The 18,236-nt window shown below is 44.6% G+C and overlaps 1 protein-coding gene across 1 annotated transcript in view; it reads right to left on the bottom strand.

The window, feature by feature from the left end:
• Nucleotides 1–18,236, bottom strand: part of LOC141124180 (vomeronasal type-2 receptor 26-like) — a 48,939-nt gene that overhangs the window by 10,947 nt on the left and 19,756 nt on the right. The window lies entirely within an intron of this gene.

The following is an 18,236-nucleotide window of genomic DNA, read 5'->3' as shown; positions in this document are numbered from 1 at the left end:
TAGGAGGAGGCAGGGCTCTTCCAAAGAAAAAAGTCTGTCATTTTCCCAGAGGGCCATGAACAAGCCAGCTAGGCTAAGGGCAAATTTAGCCCCCATGGCTACTCCGGTAATTTGTAAATAAAACTGACATCCGTAGATTCGCTCCATGGCGAAACGGAGCAGCTTCATGACAAATTCCAATGTGGAAGAATTTATGGAAAGCTCTTTGGTAAGAAAAAACCTGGCCGCCTGATATCCTAACTCGCGGGGTATAATCGTGTCCAATGAGGTGACGTCTGCTGTTACCAGCAGAACATCCTCATCCACTGTATATTATGATATTTCCCTCATAATTTGCATAGAATTCTTGAGGAAAGCTGGTGTTTTGGTAACCACCGGTTGCAGAAAACGGTTGACAAATTTCCCCACTCGAGATGTAAGGGAGTCGGCCCAGGGGTTGGAGGGGGTTCTTATGGACTTTTGAGATATAATAGATGATCGGGGTTCATGGTGCTAATGGTATAAGGAAATCCAACTCCTTCTCATTTATAATCCCCTTCTTGTGTCCATCTTGGACAATGCCATTTAGAGAGTTCTTAAATGCATTAATGGGATCTTGTTAAGGATCATATATGTATCCCGGTCTGACAACAAACGTTCCATTTCCTTCACATAGTCAGCTTTGTTTAACAAAACAACCCCCCCCCCTTGTCTGCTGGATGTATAATGAGGTTTTTCTTCTCACATAGAGATGCAATCCCTTGTCTGTACTTTTCTGACGTTCCTATTTAAATTGTACTTGTTGTAAATCTTATAATATCAGATCCTTAAAAACTGTAATACTAGGAGCTACCTTTCCAGGGGGATTGAAAAGGGAGGCATTTCTGAGCCCTGTCCTCACAGTGCCTCCTCCCCCTGATTGGCTGCTATTTCTAGTAATGAGATTGGATAGGAAATGTCGCTTGATGCTCAGTTTCCTTGCAAATTTTTGCACATCTATAAACATTTGGAATTTGTTCAGCGTCTTTTTAGGGGCATATTTGAGTCCCTTGTTCAGTGTTATTTTCTCTGCTTTACTTAGTTTCTCTCCACTTAAATTAAAAACTTGATGGTTGGGCAATTGGCGATATCTATTGCCATCTCCAGTGAACACCCTAGACCCCAATCGGGTTCCCACATCCCTGAATATAGAGATCAAGGACCTCCTAAGGTGGGGGGAAATAGAACACCCCAACATAATACTAATGTCCTGTACACACGGTCGGATTTCCCAAAGAAAAATGTGTGATAGGACCTTGTTGTCGGAAATTCCGACCGTGTGTGGGCTCCATCACACATTTTCCATCGGAATTTCCGACACACAAAGTTTGAGGACTTGCTATAAAATTTTCCGACAGCAAAATCCGTTGTCTGAAATTCTGATCGTGTGTACACAAATCCGACGCACAAAGTGCCACGTATGCTCAGAATAAATTAAGAGACAAAAGCTATTGGCTACTGCTCCGTTTATAGTCCCGACATACATGTTTTACGTCACCGCATTTAGAACGATCAGATTTTCCGTCAACTTTGTGTGACCGTGTGTATACAAGACAAGTTTGAGCCAACATCCGTCGGAAAAAATCCATGGATTTTGTTGTCGGAATGTCCAATCAATGTCAGACCGTGTGTACAGGGCATTAGAAAAGAAGCAGTGGCAGTGAGATCCACCGCCAATGCTTCCAATCACTATTATCCACCCCCTTCTAATCACGCCTGTCCAAAACCAGGACAGGCCATCCCTTTCAGGAGGCAATAGGGGCAATAGATATCCCCAATTGCCCAACCATCAATACTCCAACCCCCATTTATATACTCCAGATACGCAACCATACATGGATTATAAAGGGTGGTATGAGGAACCATCACAGAGGAATTACTCTGAGGGAGGATAAGGGGAAGGTTTCTATAACTCTCCATGAGCCCCTTGGAGATATGACATCCCGGTGGCAAATCGATACGGACCCTTGCAGGGATATAGTGACAGAAGAGAGGAAGAGGATGACCTCTATAAAAGAGGACAGGGGGCATCAGGGAACACACAGGGACGCTGCCAGGAAGAACCCCCGGCAGTAGCCCCCTGAGAAACAAAACGGATAACTTTTTAGAAAGGGGGCACAACAAAAAGAGGAGACTAAGAGAGGATGCAGGGGAGGGAAATGGAACCACACCAAAGAAGCGGAAGAGGTAACTTGCCAGGGAGTTTTTAATTTAAGTGGGGAGGAACTAAATAAAGCAGAGGAAATAACACTAAACAAGGGACTCAAATATGCCCCTAAAAAGACGCTGAACAAATTCCAAAGGTTTATAGATGTGCAAAAATTTGCAAGGAAACTGAGCTTTAGGCAACATTTCCTATCCAATCCCATTACTAGAAATAGCAGCCAATCAGGGGGAGGAGGCACTGTGGGGACAGGGCTCAGAAATGCCTCCCTTTTCAATCCCCCTGGAAAGGTAGCTCCTAGTATTACAGTTTTTAAGGATCTGATATTACAAGATTTACAACAAGTACAATTTAAATAGGAACGTCAGAAAAGTACAGACAAGGGATTGCATCTCTATGTGGAAGAAAAACCTCATCATACATCCAGCAGACGGGGTGTTGTTTTGTTAAACAAAGCTGACTATGTGAAGGAAATGGAACGTTTGTTGTCAGACCGGGATACATATATGATCCTTAAAAAGGATCCCATTAATGCATTTAAGAAATCTCTAAATAGCATTGTCCAAGATGGACACAAGAAGGGGATTATAAATGAGAAGGAGTTAGATTTCATTTTACCATTAGCGCCATGAACCCCGATCATCTATTATATCCCATAAGTCCATAAGAACCCCGTCCAACCCCCGGGCCACCCCATAGTAAGTGGCATCGACTCCCTTACATCTCGAGTGGGGAAATTTGTGGACCGTTTTCTCCACTGGTGGTTACCAAAACACCAGCTTTCCTCAAGGATTCTATGCAAATTATGAGGGAGATATCGGAGTATAGGGTGGACGAGGACGTTCTAGGATATCAGGCAGCCAGGTTTTTTCTTACCAAAGAGCTTCCATAAATTCTTCCACGTTGGAATTTGTCATGAAGCTGCTCCATTTCACCATGGAGCAAAATTATTTTTTCTATGGAGGTCAGTTTTATTTACAAATTACCGGAGTAGCCATGGGGGCTAAATTTGCCCCTAGCCTAGCTGGCTTGTTCATGGCCCTCGGGGAAAATGACAGACTTTTTTCTTTGGAAGAGCCCAGCCTCCTCCTATGATGTTGTTATATAAATGATGCATTCTTTCTATGGAAAGGGGATGAGGAATCACTAAGTACCTTTATGACAACTCTTAATACCAACGATTGGGGTATTACATTTACGTATGAGTTTAGCAACAACTCTGTTAATTTTTTGGACCTAGTAATTTTTAAAGAACAGGGTGTTCTGTTGACCAAAACCTTCTTTAAGAGTACCGACAGAAATGGGTACAACCCAATGGTCATTTTATTCACATTATTATTGATATGTAGTTCCTATGATAATGTTTGCGATTAGGTATGCAGGACCACCTCCCCTTTTCGTGTAGCAGTGATGGGTTATGTCACTTGCAGTGAGGGTAGGTTGTCCTCTGCCTCAGACACACTGGAAACAGACTGGTGATATCTTCTATTTGAAGTTCCGGTGTCACGCTCCTGCCGAGGTATACATGCCTTAGGGTGTATGACGTCTTGTCCTAGCCTCCTTTCCCTGTTGATGCCTAGTACAGAGAAACGCAGCGTTGGGCAGAGCTAGAGGACCAGACGTCACCGCACACCAGCCAGTGGCTGTGTGTTTTTTTCACTTTGAAGTGTCAGTTCTTTCTTATGCCATAGATGTCAATGTTGTAGTGTTGCCGAAATAAAGGAATTCATATTTTTTAACGGACTGCACTATGAAGCCCTCTTTTTTGTTTTATGACCCTTGGAAGTCCCTATCCTTACTTACATGTATCAATTGGAAAAAATGTTTTTTAAATGGCCGTTTTTTCAGGAGCAGTGATTTTAATAATGCTTAACCACTTCCCTACCCGCCCATAGTCATATGACGTCCCCAGATGGGATCTCCCATCCTGGGTGGACGTCATATGACGTCCTGGGATTCCCGGGCGTCTAGGGGGCGCGCGCGCGCGCCTGCCGCGTTCCTCGGGACCCGGTGCGTGTGCCCGGCGGCCGCGATGTCCGCCGGGCACCCGCGATTGCCCGTTAACCGGGCCGGCATGTGGATCTGTGTGTGTAAACACACAGATCCACAGCCTGTCAGCTCTGAGGAGAGCGATCTGTGTTCCCAGAACGGAGGAACACAGATCGGTCTCCTCCCCTAGTGCGTCCCCTCCCCCTTCAGTTAGTAATCACTCCCTAGGAAACACATTAACCCCTCCCCGCCCCCTAGTGGTTAACCCCTTCACTGCCTGTCACATTTACACAGTAATCAATGCAATTTTATAGCATTGATCGCTGTATAAATGTGATTGGTCCCAAAAATGTGTCAAAAGTGTCCGATGTGTCCGCCATAATGTCGCAGTCACCAAAAAAAATCGCGATCGCCGCTAAAAAAATAAAAAAATTTTTTTTTTTTAAAAATGCCATAAATCTATCCCATATTTTGTAGACGCTATAACTTTTGCGCAAACCAATCAATATACGCTTATTGCGATTTTTTTAAACAAAAATATGTAGAAGAAAACGTATCGGCCAAAACTGAGGAAAAAATTTGTTTTTAAAAAAAAAAATTGGGATATTTATTATAGCAAAAAGTAAAAAATATTGTGTTTTTTTCAAAATTGTCGCTCTTCTTTTGTTTATAGCGCAAAAAATAAAAACCGCAGAGGCGATCAAATACCACCAAAAAAAAGCTCTATTTGTGGTGAAAAAAGGACGTCAATTTTTTTTTGGGTACAACGTCGCACGACCGCGCAATTGATGTTTAAAGTGCGACTGCGCTGAAAACTAAAAATTGGCCTGGGAAGGAAGGGGGTGAAATTGCCCTGTATTGAACCGGTTAAAATTAAACAATAAAAATGAAAAATTCCTTTAAATATGGTGCCTGGGGGTGTCTATAGTATGCTTGTAAAGTAGCGCATCTTTTCTGTGTTTATTACTGTGCCGCAGCATAATGACATTTCTAAAGGAAAAAATTTAATGCAAATTTGCTCAAGGCTGTAATGAATTGCTGGTTCCCGGCAATATAGAGTTAAAATCAAAGAAAAAAACAGCGTAGGTTCCCCCCCACCAGTCCATAACAGGTGCTTCGAGTCTGGTATTGATATTAATTGGAACTCCACGCCAATTTTTTTTTTTTTTAAAGGGCGTAGGGGTCCCCCCAAAATCCATACCAGACCCTTATCCGAGCATGCAACCTGGCAGGCCACAGGAAAAGAGGGGGGATGAGAGAACGGCCCCCCTCCTGAACCATACCAGGCCACATGCCCTCAACATGGGGTGGGTGCTTTTGAGTCCCCCCAAACACTTTGTCCCCATGTTGATGGGGACAAGGGCCTCATCCCCACAACCCTTGCCCGGTGGTTGTGGGGGTCTGCGGGCAGGGGGCTTATCAGAATCTGGAAGCCCCCTTTAAGGGGGCCCCCAGATCCCAGCCCCCCCTATGTGAATGGGTATCAGGTACATTGTACCCCTACACACATTCACCAAAAAAAAGCAGTGGAATGTGACAAAAGACAATAGCCATTTTTTGACAATTCCTTTATTAGAAATGTCTTCTTCTTTCACCGCTTCTTCCTCCAGCTTCTTCTTCCCCCCCGCTTTTTCCTCCATCTACTTCCGCTTCTTCCCCAGTCTTCTCTATCTTCCTCCAGCTTCTTCTTCTCCAGTCCATCCTCCGTTCTTTCTCCTCCACCGCTCCTGCCGCCGCTCCCGCTGAACATTTAAAAAATGAACCTCCTCTGATGCTGCGATGGGGCATAACTTTACTGCAAGGGGGAAGATTGGCACAAGGGGGTGGGGTCTCCTGATGATGTCATCAAATGGTCATGCCCCATAGTGGCTGGCCAGGGTGTTGGAGGAGGTTCATTTTTTTCATGTTCAGCAGGCCAGTGGCGGGAGCGGCGGAGGAGAAAAACCGGAGGATGAAGCGGTGGAAGAAGAAGCTGAAGGAAGATGGAGAAGACCTGAGGAAGAAGCAGAGGGAAGAAGAAGCTGGAGGAAGACCGGAGGAAGAATCGGGGAATGAAGAAGACATTTTTAATAAAGGAATTGTCAAAAAACGGCTATTGTCTTTTGTCACATTTCACTGCTTTTTTTGGTAAATGTGTAGGCGTACAATGTACCCGATACCCATTCACATGGGGGGGATCTGGGGGCACTCTTGTTAAAGGGGGATTCCAGATTCCGATGAGCCCCCCTCCCGCAGACCCCCACAACCATTGGGCAAGGGTTGTGGGGATGAGACTCTTGTCTCCATCAACAGGGGGACCCCAAAGCACCCTCCCCATGTTTAGGGCATGTGGCCTGGTATGGTTCAGGAGGGGGGCGCTCTCTTGTCCCCCCTCTTTTCCTGCGGCCTGCTAGGTTGTGTGCTCGAATAAGGGTCTGGTATTGATTTTGGGGGACCCCTACGCCATTTTTTTTCACATTTTGGTACAAGGTTCCACTTAATATCCATACCAGATCCGAAGGGCCTTGTATGCACTGGGGGGGGGGGGGGGATTTTTTCCTTGATTTTTGAATAGCTGTTTTTTTTAATTCCACACCATAATATTATTGAATAATTACATACCATTGCATACATTTGAAGAGTTAAAATGATGGAATAATCCAAACTGATGTGCATTCACTAATAATGTTGCTGAGTACAATGTACATGTTCAGGAGGTGATACCATTGGTGGGATTCAAACCCATGGCTTGAACCTTTGAAGGTAGCAGGGCATACTACTACGCTATGGAGCTGAGCACGATCATACACATAAAATACTATTACTAATGTTTGATTCTTTTCATTGTATACATGTTTTGTATTTGAGGCATTAATATTATGGCACCAACCTTGCTATTATGGCACCAACCTTGCTCATGTGCCATTGGGTAGGGATGACACCCCTGGTTTGGCTTGCACCAGAACTTGCAAAGAGGCCAAAAATTTGTACGAACATCGTTAAAGGCTATGGGACATGAACATGGAAAAGTGCTCATTTTAAAGGCTTATATGCAAGTTATTGCCATAAAAGTGTATGAGGACCCGGGTCCTGCCCCAAGGGACATGTATCAATGCAAAAAAAATTTTCAAAAACAACAGTTTTTTCAGGAGCAGTGATTTTAATAATGCTTAAAGTGAAACAATAAAAATGAAATATTCCTTTAACCAATTGCTTACAGGGCACTTAAACCCCCCTCCTATCCAGACCAATTTTCAGCTTTCAGCGCTGACGCACTTTGAATGACAATTGCGCGGTCATACAACACTGTACCCAAATGAAATTTTTATCATTTTTTCACCACAAATAGAGCTTTCTTTTGGTGGTATTTGATCACCTCTGCAGTTTTTACTTTTTATTAAAAACATGTAAAAAACGAAATAAAAAAAAAAAAATATTTTTTTTTTTTATATTTTGTTATAAAAAATTTAAATTGGGTAATTTTTCTCCTTCATTGATGTACGCTGATGAGGGGGCAGTGATGGGCACTGATAGGCGGCAATGATGGGCACTGATGTGTGGCAGTGATGGGCAGCACTGCCAGGTGGCACTGATTGGCACTACAGGTGGGCATTGATAGGTGGCACTTGTGGGCATTGATAGGTGGCACTTATTGGCATTGATAGGTGGCACTTGTGGGCAGTGTTAGGTGGCACTGTGGACACTGTTAGGTAGCACTGTGGGCAGTGTTAGGTGGCACTATAAGGTGGCACTGATGAGGCAGATGTGCCATTTCCACTTGGGGACCGATGTCCCTCACAACCGAGCCGGTGATCGGCTTTTTTTTCTACTCACGCTGTCAGCGTGAGTAAAAAAAAAAAACGATTACCGATCTTTTTTTTACATCATGTGATCAGCTGTCATTGGCTGACAGCTGATCACATGGTAAGGGGCCGGGACCGGCCCCTTACTCAGATCGGTGATCAGCCGAGTCTCAGTGACTCGGTGCTCATTTTAAAGGCTTATATGCAAGTTATTGCCATAAAAAGTGTACGAGGGCCCGGGTCCTGCCCCAGGGGACATGTATCAATGCAAAAAATGTTCTCAAAAACAACAGTTTTTTCAGGAGCAGTGATTTTAATAATGCTTAAAGTGAAACAATAAAAATGAAATATTCCTTTAACCACTTGCTTACAGGGCACTTAAACCCCCCTCCTATCCAGACCAATTTTCAGCTTTCAGCACTGATGCACTTTGAATGACAATTGCGCGATCATACAACACTGTACCCAAATGAAATTTTTATCATTTTTTCACCACAAATAGAGCTTTCTTTTGGTGGTATTTGATCACCTCTGCAGTTTTTACTTTTTGTAAAAAAAAATGTAAAAATATGAATTATTTTAAATTTTTTTTTTACTTTTTTTATATTTTGTTATAAAATATTTAAAACGGGTCATTTTTCTCCTTCATTGATGTACGCTGATGAGGCGGCAGTGATGGGCACTGATAGGCGGCAATGATGGGCACTGATGGGTGGCAGTGATGGGCACTGATGGGTGGCAGTGATGGGCACTGATGGGTGGCAGTGATGGGCAGCACTGCCAGGTGGCACTGATTAGCACTACAGGTGGGCATTGATAGGTGGCACTTGTGGGCATTGATAGGTGGCACTTGTTGGCATTGATAGGTGGCACTTGTGGGCAGTGTTAGGTGGCACTGTGGGCACTGTTAGGTGGCACTCTGGGCACTGTTAGGTAGCACTGTGGGCAGTGTTAGGTGGCACTATAAGGTGGCACTGATGAGGCAGATGTGCCTCTTCCACTTGGGGACCGATGTCCCTCACAACCGAGCCGGTGATCGGCTTTTTTTCTACTCACGCTGTTAGTGTGAGTAAAAAAAAAACGATTACCGATCTTTTGTTTACATCATGTGATCAGCTGTCATTGGCTGACAGCTGATCACATGGTAAGGGGCCAGGATCGGCCCCTTACTCAGATCGGTTACTCGGATTGGCGCAGGGAGCGTGCACAGGGGAGGCCGTCATATGACGGCCTCCCGGGAATTAAGGTCCGCGCTGTGGCCGTCATTCGGTTAGTGGTTAAATATCGTGCCTGGGGGTGTCCTTAGTATGCCTGTAAAGTAGCGCATCTTTCCCATGTTTAGAACAGTACCACAGAAAAATGACATTTCTAATGGAAAAAAATGTCATTTAAAACTGCTCGCAGCTGTAATGTATTGTCGGATCCTCTCAATATATATAAAAATCATTGAAAAAAATGGTGTGAGTTCCCCTGCCCCAGTCCATTACCAGGCCCTTTGGGTCTGGTATGAGTTTTAAGGGGAACCCCGCATCCATTAAAAAAAAATTGCGTGGGGGTCCCCCCAAAATCCATATCAGGCCCTTCAGGTCTGGTATGGATATTAAGGGGAACCCTGTGCCAAAATTTGAAAAAAATTGGCGTGGGGATCCCCCAAATCCATACCAGACCCTTATCTAAGCATGCAACCTGACCGGCCTGCAGGAAAAGAGGGGGGACAAGAGAGCGCCCCCCTCCTGAACCGTACCAGGCCACATGCCCTCAAAATGGGGAGGATGTCCCCATGTTGATGGAGACAAGGGCCTCATCCCCACAACACTTGCCGGTGGTTGTGGGAGTCTGCAAGCGGTGGGCTTATCGGAATCTGGAAGCCCCCTTTAACAAGGAAGCCCCCCAATCCCGCCCCCCCATGTGAATGGGTATCGGGTACATTGTACCCCTACACATTCACCAAAACAAAGTAGTGAAATGTGACAAAAAACAATAGCCGGTTTTTGACAATTCCTTTATTGTAAAATAGCTCTGAGAGGTCTTCTCCCCCGAGCCGTGTCTCCCGCCGTCATCTTCTCCTGGTGCTGTCTCTCTTGCCGCTATCTTCTGTTGCCGTATTCTTTCGCCATCTCTCCCACCACCGCCGACTTCTCCCGCTGCTGTGTTCTTCCTCGCTGCCATGTTCTTCCTCCGTTGTGTTGTCCCCCGCTGTCTGGCGTCTCCTACACAGACATGGTGCGTGACCATCCATTGATGTCACACATAGAGCGAGCCCTTTTATTTTCTGGAAAAAAGGAGGCGGGCTTTTCATGTGACATCAATGGATGGTCACGCCCCATGGCTGTGTAAGAGAAGCCAGACAGCGAGGACAACACAACGGATGAAAGAGGCGGAGTGGAACAACACGGCAGCGAGGAAGAACACGGCAGAGAGGAAGAACACGGCAGTGGGAAAAGTAGGCGGGAGAGATGGCAACAGAAGATGACAGCAAGAGAGACAGCACCAGGAGAAGATGACATTGGCAGACACGGCTCAGGGGAGAAGACCACTCAGAGCTATTTTACAATAAAGGAATTGTCAAAAACCGGCTATTGCTTTTTGTCACATTTTACTACCTTTTTGGGTGAATGGGTAGGAGTACAATGTACAGGCGCTATAGCGCCTGTAAAGCCCCTCTAGTGTGAAAGCAGCCTAAGCTATAAAAGATATTGCACTTCCCCAAAACCACCACCCCCAAAACTAATTAAAAAGAAGAAAAGAGAAAAAAAACAAAAAACACAACAAGCTCAATGTACTTTTATTTTGCCAGCAGAAACAAAATTATGCACATTCATTTACTAGCTTCAAAAAAATTTCTACAAGATATATGGTGCTACATTTAGCAAAACAGTTAGCAATTGGGTTTTAAGGGACCTGCACATAGGAGCTTACAATCTAAAATTTGTCTAAACCTTAAAAGTGGACACAGCTTTACTTTCAGTGTATAACGGGCAACACATCACATTTTTATCTGCAAGATTATAGAAACAAACTTAACAGTCATTTTTCTTACAAAGCATTCCAACATAATATTAAAAAAGGCACGTGTTCAAAATATAACACCCACCACCACCCCACAAATCCACACATATAAATTGGTGACCATGTTCTGCTGGAAGCTACATTTCTGTGTACATGATTAACAATGGGATCAAAGAGTAGAAGGTCAGCACATGCTCACAAACCACGTTTGCATGGTCAGACAGGAACAATACACACACAACATTGACAGCATGGCCACATAAACCCACTTTTGATTGAAAAAATGCAAAAGAATTTCAGCAAACAGCCCTAGTTGGGCGTTTGTCATTATGCACAGTATCAATCCTTCTTCCCCCACAAATCACAGCAAAAAACCTGACCTTCTCAGGCCAAACTATATCTTATAACTATATAAGATAGTTTGTATTGTTGGCACACTGACACACACTCAATAGAAGTAGACGCCCACCAGTATCTTTCAATCTGTCTCTTCGCGTATGTCTAAAGTGATTGGACCTGATGGGCAGGAACACATAATACTATTTGCAACTGTGTTAGCCCTTGGCTATGTGCATCAAATCTCCAACTACAGGCCAAAGATCTAAGTCCATTTGCATGCACATAAACAAAGCAACAGTTTTCTAAACACATGTACCCATGCAGTGTAATCCCTACAATTTTAAATGTCCAAGTCTCTGGGAATGATTAGCACTAACAAACATTAACATCAGTCCCTGGCTGCAATGAGCTTCCAATTTAAAGTCCAAAACTAACTTTCTTACATTAGAGACTATTTTGACAGGAGACAAATAGAATACCAGCATGTCTTTGGATTGTGGTGAGAAACCCACACAGGGAGAACATATAAACTTCAACACAAGGATTAGCATGTTGGGGTATTGAACCAGCAACCCCAGTGCTGCTAGACAGAATTGCTACCCACGTAGCCAGCAGGCAGCCTCCCACATGTTCTCTGCATCACTGTGGTGTGAACCAGCCCTAAGTCCATAGCCATGCTCATTGTCACAAGCAATATACAGTCAGGTCCATAAATATTGGGACATTAACACAATGGATTTGAAATGAAACAAACAAGATGTACTTTAACTGCAGACTTTCAGCTTTAATTTGAGGGTATTCACATCCAAATCAGGTGAACGGTGTAGGAATTACAACAGTTTGTATATGTGCCTCCCACTTTTTTAAGGGACCAAAAGTAATGGGACAATTGGCTGCTCAGCTGTTCCATGGCCAGGTGTGTGTTATTTCCTCATTATCCCATTTACAAGGAGCAGATAAAAGGTCCAGAGTTCATTTTAAGTGTGCTATTTGCATTTGGAATCTGTTGCTGTCAACTCTCAATATGATATCCAAATAGTTATCACTATCAGTGAAGCAAGCCATCATTAGGCTGAAAAAACAAAATAAACCCATCAGAGAGATAGCAAGAACATTAGGTGTGGCCAAATCAACTGTTTTTGGAACACCCTTAAAAAGAAAGAATGCACCGGTGAGCTCAGCAACACCAGAAGACCCGGAAGACCACGGAAAACAATTGTGGTGGATGACCAAAGAATTCTTTCCCTGGTGAAGAAAACACCCTTCACAACAGTTGGCCAGATCAAGAACACTCTCCAGGAGGTAGGTGTATGTGTGTCAAAGTCAACAATTAAGGGAATACTTCACCAGAGTGAATACAGAGGGTTCACCACAAGATGTAAACCATTGGTGAGCCTCGCAAACAGGAAGGCCAGATTAGAGTTTGCCAAACAACATCAAAAAAAGCCTTCACAGTTCTGGAACAACATCCTATGGACAGATGAGACCAAGATCAAATTATACCAGAGTGCTGGGAAGAAAAGAGTATGGAGAAGGAAAGGAACTGCTCATGATCCAAAGCATACCACCTCATCAGTGAAGCATGGTGGTGGTAGTGTCATGGCGTGGGCATATATGGCTGCCAATGGAACTGGTTCTCCTGTATTTATTGATGATGTGACTGCTAACAAAAGCAGCAGGATGAATTCTGGAGTGTTTTGGCCAATATTATCTGCCCATATTCAGCAAAATGCTTCAGAACTCCCTGGATGGCGCTTCACAGTACAGATGGACAATGACCCGAAGCATACTGTGAAAGCAACCAAAGAGTTTTTTAAGGGAAAGAAGTGGAATGTTATGCAATGGCCAAGTCAATCACCTGACCTGAAACCCAGCGTCTGGTGATGTCTATGCGTTTCAGACTTCAGGCTGTAATTGACTGCAAAGGATTTGCAACCAAGTATTAAAAAGTGAAAGTTTGATGGATGATTGTTAATCTGTCCCATTACTTTTGGTCCCTTAAAAAGTGGGAGGCACATATACAAACTGTGTAATTCCTACACCGTTCACCTGATTTGGATGTAAATACTCTCAAATTAAATCTGAAAGTCTGCAGTTAAAGCACATCTTGTTTGTTTCATTTTAAATCCATTGTGGTGGTGTATAGAGCCAAAAAGATTAGAATTGTGTCGATCTCCCAATATTTATGGACCTGACTGTATTGGCCTAAGTATTGGGACGCCTGCCTTTGAATGCACATGAACTGTAATGGCATCCCAGTCTTAGTCCTTAGGGTTCAAAATTCATTTGGCCCACCCTTTGCAGCTATAACAGCTTCAAATCTTCTGGGAAGGCTGTCCACAAGGTTTAGGAGAGTGTCTATGGGAATTTTTGACCATTCTTTCAAGTGCATTTGTGAGGTCAGGCACTGATGTTGGACGAGAAGGCCCGGCTTACAGTCTCCACTCTAATTCATCCCCAAGGTGTTCTTTTGCATTGAGGTCAGGACTCTGTCCAGGCCAGTCAAGTTCCTCCATCCCAAACTCACTCATCCATGTCTTTATGGACCTTGATATGTGCACTGGTCCAAATCATTTGGTGGAGGGGGGAATTATGATGTGCGGTTGTTTTTCAGGGGTTGGGCTTGGCCTCTTAGTTCCAGTGAAGAGAAATCTTAAGGCACCAGCATAATGAGACTTTTTGTACAATTTCATGCTCCCAACCTTGTGGGAACAGTTTAGGGATAGCCCCTTCCTGTTCCAACATGACTGCACAAAGTAAGGTCCATAAAGACATGGATGAGTGAATTTGGGGTGGAGGGACTTGACTGGCTCTATCAGTCCTGACCTCAACCTGATAGAACACCCTTTGGCTGAATTAGAGCAGAGACTGCGAGCCAGGCCTTCTCATCCAACATCAGCGCCTGGCCTCACAAATGCACTTCTGGAAGAATGGTCAAACATTCCGATAGACCAGGGGTCTCAAACTGGCAGCCCTCCAGCTGTTGCGAAACTACAAGTCCCATGAGGCATTTGCAAGGCTGACAGTTACAAGCATGACTCTCACAGGCAGAGGCATGATGGGACTTGTAGTTTTACAACAGCTGGAGGGCCGCCAGCTTGAGACCCCTAGTCTATGGGAATGTTTGACCATTCTTCCAGAAGTGCATTTGTGAGGCCAGGCGCTGATGTTGGATGAGAAGGCCTGGCTTGCAGTCTCTGCAAAGGTGGGCCACATCAATTTTTAACCCTACGGACTAAGACTGGGCTGCCATTAAAGTTCATGTGTGTGTAAAGGCAGGTGTCCCAATACTTTTGACTAGATAGTGTATCTGGCAAGATTTACAATGGCGGTGGAACCCTCCTACATATAAATACTACAATTATACATAGTTTTAGGACCTGGGAGATGCGACAACTTCTCTACATGAAGCGTCATGTTTGGGATTCAAACCCAGGCGCTCAGCAGAAGTTCTAATCGCTAAGCCACAGAGCTGCCACATGTGAAAACCTTCTACACATAAATACACATAAATACTGAATTTCTTTGGACATACAGGTGATGGAATTACATTACACAAGAGTTATTCTTCTTGATTTATTTTGTGATATTTGGTGGCTCTTTGTGGGTGAGTGTTAAAAACAAGTGTTAGACTATACAAGTCTTGCTGTCTGTTGGTGTTTGCTGCTGTCTGTTGGTGTGTGTATTGCTGCTGTCTGTTGGTGTGTGTATTGCTGCTGTCTGTTGGTGTGTGTATTGCTGCTGTCTGTTGGTGTTTGCTGGGTTGCATTTTGGGGACTTTTCCTTTTAGTTTTTAATTTGCCTTTTGCTGTCACTTTTTAAATAGCTTTTTTTTTTTTTTTTTTTCTGTTTCATCAGTCTATCAATTAAGGGATGTGGTTAATTGCTCACAGGTGCCCAGGTGCCTATTTAACTTGTTGTAGGACTCAGTCTGAGCGTGCTCAGTTTGAAGCTGTGGAGCTTGGTGTAAGTGGAGCTGGATTAAGTGGGAGTTAAAAACAAGAGTTTAAAACAGGAGGTTATAACAGGGGTCATAGTACCTGTGTAGTGTGAGTATCTGAGTGTTGTCTGAGTAGTGTGTGTGGATCGTTAGTACTTGTGTATTGTGTACCTGTGTATTGTCTTGTCGTGTACCTGTGTATTGTCTTGAGTATTAGTGCCAGGAAGCTAGCTGTTAGGTAATTTGGACAGGGTAAAATCCCCAAATCCTCACTAAATTTAATAGGTACGATGCCCGGCGGGTGTGGAGAGGCGACTCTTTGTACATCTTGCCGCATGTATGCGTTCCTTGATCATCCGATCGAGGGCGAATACTGCTGTGCAAAATGTAAGCACATTGTTTCCCTGGAAGCCCAGGTTCTGAATCTGGGGAAGCAACTGTCAGCACTGAGAAGTCCCTCCATACTAAAGGTGAGCCAGGAATGTACACGGCAGGTGCCGGCAGGGGCCAGCACAGAGGCGGGTGGAGACAAAGAGGTGCAGGAACTAGCAAAGAGTAGATGGGTGACAGTCAGGAGGGGTAGAGGGGGAAGTAACAGGGAGGCCGATCCAGGACTTCAGCATCCCAATAAGTACGCTCCATTGAGTGACATTGGTGTTACCAGTCAGGGACCAGCACTGCTGGAGATGAGGGACTCTCCTAGCTGCCAGGGGAAGAACTCCTCCAGTGAGAGTGGGGGGGCAGCAAAGGGAAAGGAAAGACAGATTCTGGTGGTAGGGGACTCAATTCTTAGAAGGACAGAGAGGGCAATCTGTAACCAAGACCTGAAGCGCCGAACAGTATGTTGTCTACCGGGCGCTCGGGTTCGGCACATCACGGATCTTGTGGACAGATTACTGGGAGGGGCTGGGGAAGACCCGGCTGTCATGGTGCACGTTGGCACCAATGACAAAGTCAGAGGCAGATGGAGTGTCCTAAAGAACGATTTTAGGGACTTAGGAGCTAAATTGAGGAAAAGGACCTCCAAGGTAGTGTTCTCAGGAATACTACCGGTACATCGAGCCACACCAGAGAGGCAGAGGGAGATTAGGGAAGTAAACAAGTGGCTGAAGAGCTGGTGTAGTAAGGAGGGGTTTGGGTTCCTGGAGGACTGGGCCGACTTCTCAGTCGGTAACCGGTACTATAGAAGGGACGGACTGCACCTAAATGAGGAGGGTGCAGATCTGCTGGGAATGAAGATGGCCAAAAAGTTAGAGGGGTTTTTAAACTAGGCGATGGGGGGGGAGGGTCCAGAGACAGTGATAGCCAGCGCGGAAGATATTCCAAAGGGTAGTATTGGGGGCATTAGTGGTAGGTTAACCAAAGCACAAAAACACAAGGTGAGTATAGTAGCAAGTCCAAGTTGCAATCTTGAAACACCCAATACGAGGACAATATGCGACCGGTCTAAACTATGTGGCATGTTCACCAATGCCAGGAGCCTGGCGGACAAGATGGGTGGACTAGAGATACTGTTGTACAAGGAGGATTTGGATTTTGTGGGAATTTCAGAGACCTGGTTCAACAGCTCTCATGATTGGCTGGCAAACATTCAAGGGTATACCCTATACCGCAAGGATAGAGAGGGTAAAAAAGGGGGAGGGGTATGCCTATATATCAAGAATAATGTACAAGTGAATGTGAGAGATGACATCACTGAGGGGGCTAGGGAGGAGGTGGAATCTTTATGGGTAGAGCTCCAAAGGGATGAAGCTAAGGGGAAAATAATACTGGGAGTATGCTATAGGCCCCCTAACCTGAGGGAGGAAGTGGAGACGGATCTCCTATCACAAATTGGATTAGCAGCAAGGATGGGAAGTGTTATCATAATGGGGGATTTTAATTATCCAGACATAGACTGGGCGGAGGGAACCGCGCATTCATTTAAGGCTCGCCAGTTCCTTAATGTCTTGCAGGACAATTTTATGGGTCAGATGGTAGACGCACCAACTAGAAATAAAACATTACTAGATCTACTGTTTTAAAATAATACAGTCAGCGCAGAAATATAACTAACACGAAATATAAGCTGCTGTGCACTGAAGGTAAACATATAAAACCTCCGAAAAACATATAATAAAATAAAGCAGTGCAGCGCTAAACTAAAAGTCCATTGACACAGTCCCTTTAAAATAGAATCAGTTGTAGATAGGAAAACAGTTCTCCACTGTGATGATATAAGTGCTCAAAAATATTCCATGCAGTGCTACGCATCCGTGATACCACCACCGGCCAGCCAAACCGCTCACCTCAGCAAATGGACCCCTGAACTAACAGGTAGGTCAAACCAGCATGTACCACGCTAGGTGGAAGGGAATGGAGACTTGTCTGGAAAGATGGTCCCACGGTAGTGGAGATGACACTCCAAATTGCAGATCATATCACATGTAATAAAAATGAAGATACATAGTGCACACTGCGTGGCTAAAATAGATATCAGTTATTAAAAGTATAAGGTACTCACAAGCACAGCACTAAGCCCTAGTGCTGGGATACAGGTAAAATGTCATCAAAGGATAACGTGGGTTAAATGGCGGCTGCAGTGATGTCCAAAAGCTCCCGCACGCGTATCGTCCTCCTCTGGACTTCATCAGCGGTTATTGGAGATAAAAGACATCACATCTATATATATAGAGCCCAAAAAATCTATTTCCTGTAAGGTAAGACCCCCCCCTAGGGAACCATCCAATCAGCTCCAGCTATCATGGGGTCAAAGAGATTGCTTCCTACCAAGCCTATCAAGTCACTATGGTAACCCAGGCTCATGTGTGATGGTGCCCGGTCATGTGACGTTAAAACACAGGAAACACCTATTAGCAAAAAGATAGGGTTTCACAGGCCGTCATGACGTCATCACCGCCGGGACGGCCGATCATATAACCCTCTATTCTTTAGTATCATCTGACACTGGAACTCCCTCTGATGCAGAGCCCCACCCCCAATGTTCAGAGCCTCC

Source organism: Aquarana catesbeiana, linkage group LG01, assembly GCF_042186555.1.
Source record: "Aquarana catesbeiana isolate 2022-GZ linkage group LG01, ASM4218655v1, whole genome shotgun sequence".
Taxonomy (NCBI): domain Eukaryota; kingdom Metazoa; phylum Chordata; class Amphibia; order Anura; family Ranidae; genus Aquarana; species Aquarana catesbeiana.
This window is presented reverse-complemented; position numbering and strand designations above follow the sequence as displayed.